The sequence below is a fragment of the Telopea speciosissima genome, chromosome 4 (genome assembly GCF_018873765.1).
Source record: "Telopea speciosissima isolate NSW1024214 ecotype Mountain lineage chromosome 4, Tspe_v1, whole genome shotgun sequence".
In the NCBI taxonomy this organism is placed as follows: Eukaryota; Viridiplantae; Streptophyta; class Magnoliopsida; order Proteales; family Proteaceae; genus Telopea; species Telopea speciosissima.
In genome coordinates, this window is record NC_057919.1 from 64,825,554 (window position 1) to 64,831,553 (window position 6,000).

A 6,000-nucleotide genomic window follows, 5' to 3' on the forward strand; every position below is an offset into this window, starting at 1 on the left:
CTGATGTAGGCCACACTCCCGTACAAAAAACTGCTTTCCATATTTAAAATATATGCAAACCTTTGTAGTTACTCATAATCAAGATTTTATACTATTCAAGTAGCAAGACTTGAAGAAAAATCAAGACTCATGGTTTGTGAAGGCTGGACAAGTTAAGCCAAGGAAAAGCTTCGAGACAAGATAAAAGATTGAAGTCAAGAGGCAAAAGACAAGATAGAAGACCGAAGTCAAGACATACTCGAATCCTGAAGACTTTCAAAGATGCTAGTGTGCACCTGGGTTGTTTTAGAACACTCGCACACACTTGCATTGCATTTTTGCATATTCATATGACATTGACCTAAATAGACCCTAGGTGATGCCAAGGATCCTTGAAAAGATAAAAAGATATGTCAAAAGACCATTGGTGTAAAAACCCCAAAAGACTTGACCAAAACTGATAAAACATGGCAGTTTTTTTACACCAACCTGTTTGACCGGTTAGAAGCAGTGTGCACTAGTTTCTACTGGCCGAACAGAGGTTGGCAACCGATCTGACCGGTTGGCCCAACCGACTAGAGAATGTCTAGTCGGTATCAAGCCAATTGGTCAAGCTGATTGTTCAACGACTATTTTTTCAAACAACTCTTTCAACCGGTCCAATCGGTTCACGAACTGGTCAACCAGTAAACCCAAAATAAGACTCTTTTTCTATCATTTGAAATTCAAATTTCTCATACTTTTTTGTTATAAATGGGACACTAAAGGACAAACCTTACACAACTTTTGACGCATTAAATACTCATCATTTGAGAACTTTTGTTGAAGCATTTTTGTCCTTTATTTATGCGTTTGAGTTGAACATCATTATTATAAGATTTAGATTTCAAGTAAATTCAATTATTGAAGGTTTTCTTCACGGTGCTTTTAATCTTGTCATCAAAGTAGTGTTGAGATAGCTTTCATTTTGGGCACGTATTCATTGTTATCATTTTACACACACAGTATTCTCCGAAATGGGTACTATCCTTCATGTGATTTTGGGTCCATCGAAGGCCACTAAGATTCTCGGTCCAGTTCTTGTTTATTCATTCCTCAGATCTGATGGTCATGTCATCCTCTCAACACTTGGATCCAACTTTAGATTTTCCTCCACCTATGTCGGTCAAGGCCCCGGTCGGGCCTATCACTTCTTATTTTCAAATACTGTCTTTCATCTCGTTTTTTTTTTTAAAATATCCTTAACACAAACCGAAAAAGATTTTTGATTTCAAAACTGTTTCTTTCTTTAGTTATCGGTGAATGGTTGAGATCATTCTTAATCTTCGACCCAAATCAATTGATTTACATCAAATTTGGCTCTACGTGATTTGTATTTGATTTAGTTTAAATTCAAGTTGAACCATTTAATTCTAGTCTTTTCCATGTGTTTAATGTATGATTTCATTACCACTTGCATACAGATATATACCTGTAAACATCACATTTTGACACCTTGGAAGTGTGTCTTGGCAATGATGGTCAAAGTCGTAATTCGTGAGATGACTGAATGACAAGAATTATCAAATTACCCCTACCCCACTTTTTGTAACCGAACTGTCCCAAATAGAGCCTAAATCCCTAACATAACCGTATTTAACCATTTTAAGTCCCCATTTGAAGTTTCACCCAAATCCAACACCTTTGTGAAAATGACCATTTTGCTCCTAACACAGTTCTCGGTATCTGGACCAATCAATTTAGTCCGAAACACTTTGGATGACTTCATTTGATCATATTAAGCTTTCACGTAAAGTTTTGGCCAAATCGGATAACTTTTATAAAAATGACCATTTTACCCCTGACATGGTTCTTGGTATCCGAGCCACCCGATGTGACATGAAACCATTTGGATAACTTTATTCGGTCATATTGTGCTTACACTTAAATTTTCATGTAATTCCGATATCATTTGGACCTTGATCGACGTGAAACACCATTTAAGTGCTTTTCTAGGTATCCGTGCTACTTTTTGAAAATATTTGGCTATATCAGCCATACGGATGGAAAGTACGTGTTGCAATCTTCGCGTCGATAGGTGATGCGTCAAAATCGGTCATTCGGATCAAAAGATATTGATGTTTGAATGTGGATCCTTCAAATGGAATCTTTGTTTTTATTAAAAAAAAAAAAAAAAAGTAAAATAAAAAATATAAAAAATAAAACTAAAAAAAAAAGAAGAAAAACCAGCCACCACCCCAACATGGGCATGGGCCCATGCGCACATGGGTGTGCCAAAGTCAAGCCTGCACCGGCCATGACTCAGCCACCGGCCTACGCCCAACTGCCCTGCAGGCCTAGCCCAGACGCACAAGTCGCGCCTACTGTGCGCACAAGTTGTGCGTGTCAGCGTGCCTTTGTTCCCTGCCATCAATGCCCCAGGGTTCATTTAGTCTTTTCATCGAACGGATTTTTACCTATAAATAGGAGGCCATTTGGAGGGTTTAGATACGGAGAAAAATTAATGAAAAATTACCTTCATGTAGTCCTTGATCTCCTCTTTCAATACATGGTTTTCTCATCCATAGATTATCCTTCATTATTCATATAAAATTTCGTAAATATCCCTTTTTCACCACTCTTGTCATTCGGAACAACCACACTTGGAGCGGCTTTTGGAGGTTTCCGGTGACTATTTGCGGTCAAAAAAGATTACTCAAGCTGAGCCCAGGCACTTCCACGCCTCAAGGGTATTTTTCCATATTTTTTTACTTATTTTTAGGTATTTGTCTTGATTTCCTTTACAAAAAAGGTCTTTTTTCAGTCATAAAAATGTTAAAAATAACTTACGAGTGATAAAATTCTGAAATTTTCAGGGATGATGTTTACCACTACGTTTGATATTCATTAATTTTCTCAAGCTCTCAATCACGATTTTTGTGACATTTTTGCCCCTGTAAATGATTTCGGATTATGTACAATCTGAACATGTGGGTGGGTATTTTAACAAAATTATTATGACCATGTTAAAGACCATGTTTTGATTAGTGGGAATGGGCTCTGGTTTGACCCAATTCGGATCTGTGATGGGGATTTTGTATTTTTCTTTGTTTTCCCTTCTTTTTAGCATTTCAGCAAATGTTAAAAATAGTATAAATGCATAAAAATTCACAAAAAAATTATGGGATGCATATTTCATCATGCTTGATTTTATGGAATCATTATCCACTATCATGCATGTTTGATCGTTTTTATATGTGTTCCCCACCCCATTTAGGGATATAAATGTCATTTTTCTAATTATAATGAATAATCCTGGAAAAATAAGAAAAAAATGTTTTTATGCATGACATGCCGTTTTAGAATGCTTTAGGATGTTTTCATATACATACGTGACCATCATGCTTGATAAATATGCATAAAAAGTCATTTTCGCCCTCCAAAGGCATTTTGGGAGTTTACCTAATGCAAGCCCAGACTATAGTTTTGGAAATATTATTTGGTGTGTTCAGTCATTTTAGGATGTTTAACATCACTTTCGATGCCTACAATGATTCTAAGTGTTTGTTTGACACTTTTACCATTTTGCCCTTAGGGGCATTTTGGTCATTTTGCGACCAAACCTTGTTTGAGACCCCGGAAAGGCTTCTGCTACTCTTGCCGCATGATTTAACGTTAATAAACATGTTTTAAGCTTAAGTCAGCATTTTCATGAATTATCATGCATTTTCTATATGTTTGCCATAACAGGGGCATTTTGGTAATTTTATCACCCCACATTTCCTTAGCATTTCATGCGATCTTGATGATCCAAATGCATGATGTAATGTTACTTAATCATGTTTTGCTTATTTACAGCAGTTAAATATGATTTCATGCCTTTGTACATATTTTGGCCCTTTAGTGGCATTTTCGTAATTTTGGCTATTTTGGCCTATGAACTGTTTTGCTTATCAATGATTGTCCTTTCTCCATGATATAATTAAACTTGATTTTCTTTTTTACAGTCAACCATGTTTTTGACCATAGAGTTATGCTTTCTGATTTAGGTAAAATCTATTAATTAGCTTAACTAGGATGCATAATGTACATAATCATCTAGCCTAGTGATAATAATTAGGATTATAACATTAATTTTAATTAGCCTAATTAGGTTCATAAATTTCAATCAAGTTAATCAAAAATCTTCAAAAAAATTAGTTTAATTAGGTGTATAATATGTATAACACAACAGTACACAAGAGAGTTTGGTCTAGGAAGACCAGCCGCCGACCAGGCGATTGCTGGGTGCCTAACACCTTCCCAGCCCGTAACTTGACACTTACCCAGAGATATGGGACAGACCATCCATTGAGTCATTGGAGTTAAGTTAGCGCCCCTTTTGCAAAGGAAGGGCACCATTCATGGATCCTAGACCCTAAATCTAGGTGGCGACTCCTATTTTCCCATTTTCTTTATTTCGCTCGGGTGCACCGCTAGCGACCCTCCATCCACTGCACCTACAATACCTGTCATGTCCATATTCATGCATATTTTCCTTTTTTCATTTCACACATGAAATAGGTTAGAAAAATGTAGAAACTTGGTTTAGGTTTTTTCACATGTACCTAGGTTGCCTAGTTTTAGGTTCAAGTGACTTAGATTTAAATTCAGTCAATAGGATGTATGCATTGTTAGGTCCAAATAGAAAGAGACCGACCTTAGGGTCTGGCCAGTCAGGTGCCTAACACCTTCCCAACTTGTAAATTGACACTTACCTAGAGATCTGAAAGCAGATCTGGTACTTTATCCATCATGAGAGTCATTAGCTTCTCCCTTCTGAAAAGAAGAGAATCTTTTTGGGTCCTAAGCCCTACACCTAGGTGGCGACTCCCTTCATTTGATTAGATATACCTTCTGTGACATGAGGGTGGTATATCCGGTGTATCCCCGAGAGTACCTGGGATTTCTTTTCCCACGTATCTTTACAGATACACTTGCAATGAGGCGTACCAAACGGCAATCGGACGACGAACCTAAATCTCGATTCATGAACTATTAGGTGAGTGAGTGTGGATTTGAGTTAATTGGGGAGTGTTTATACATTTTAATATGCTATGTATGCCATACTTCATGCACATCTTCATATTTGCGTGATTATAACTATGATTGCAAATTTATGTGAATGTTGGCTATGTTATATGCTATGCGATCGTGTTTGGTAATGTGTGGTTTTGGATACAGTAGTTGGGGTATGCCGACACCGGGATCTTGTGGTTGTGGATATTATCATCATGTATTGAAATATAGTCTGTCATGTGCCGTGTCGTGATGATACTCGGGTATTAGATGGTATGAGACGACGATGCACCCGAAATACTTCTCAACACGATAGATTCATATAGCATACTTATGGCTAGGGTTATGTTTATCCCCTTGCTACGACCCTTATCAACAAGGGTTTAGGTGTTGGGTAACCATTGCCCTGCGTGCTTGAAGAAGTTACGAGACCGGGTCAGGGATTATCAGTGGTTATCGGGGTCTGCCACTGGGTGGTATGCAGCTTCGACCAGCGCGGACTCCAAAGCAACAATTGAGGTTACATTGCGACGATAACCGGAAGTGATCTGGGAAGTCTCCCGAATTGTTGTAGTAGTATTGACCTAGTAACTTAGACTGTTTGTTAAGTGGCTAATAATGTTAATTAATACATGCATCATGGACTATGTGTTATTGCTTGCTTGTTTTCTATCTCCTCACTGGGCTTAGTGGAGCTTACCCCCTCTTGTCTACACCTTTTAGATGTGATTGCAGATGGCAACTATGTGGCCAGCTTAGAAGTTTATTCTTTGGAATATGACTCCATTGGTGCTTAGGACTCGGAGCCGGTGACTGAGGATCACGGTGACGACTGTCCATGTGATGACTGTGCCTTCGGGGCACCTTGAATTGAGGAATTATCCTCTTTTGATTTCTTTTTGGGGTTTTACCCTTTTTGTATAAACATTGTCGTTATATTTATAAGGGATAGGTTTTTATACACGATCGTGTATGGTACATGGT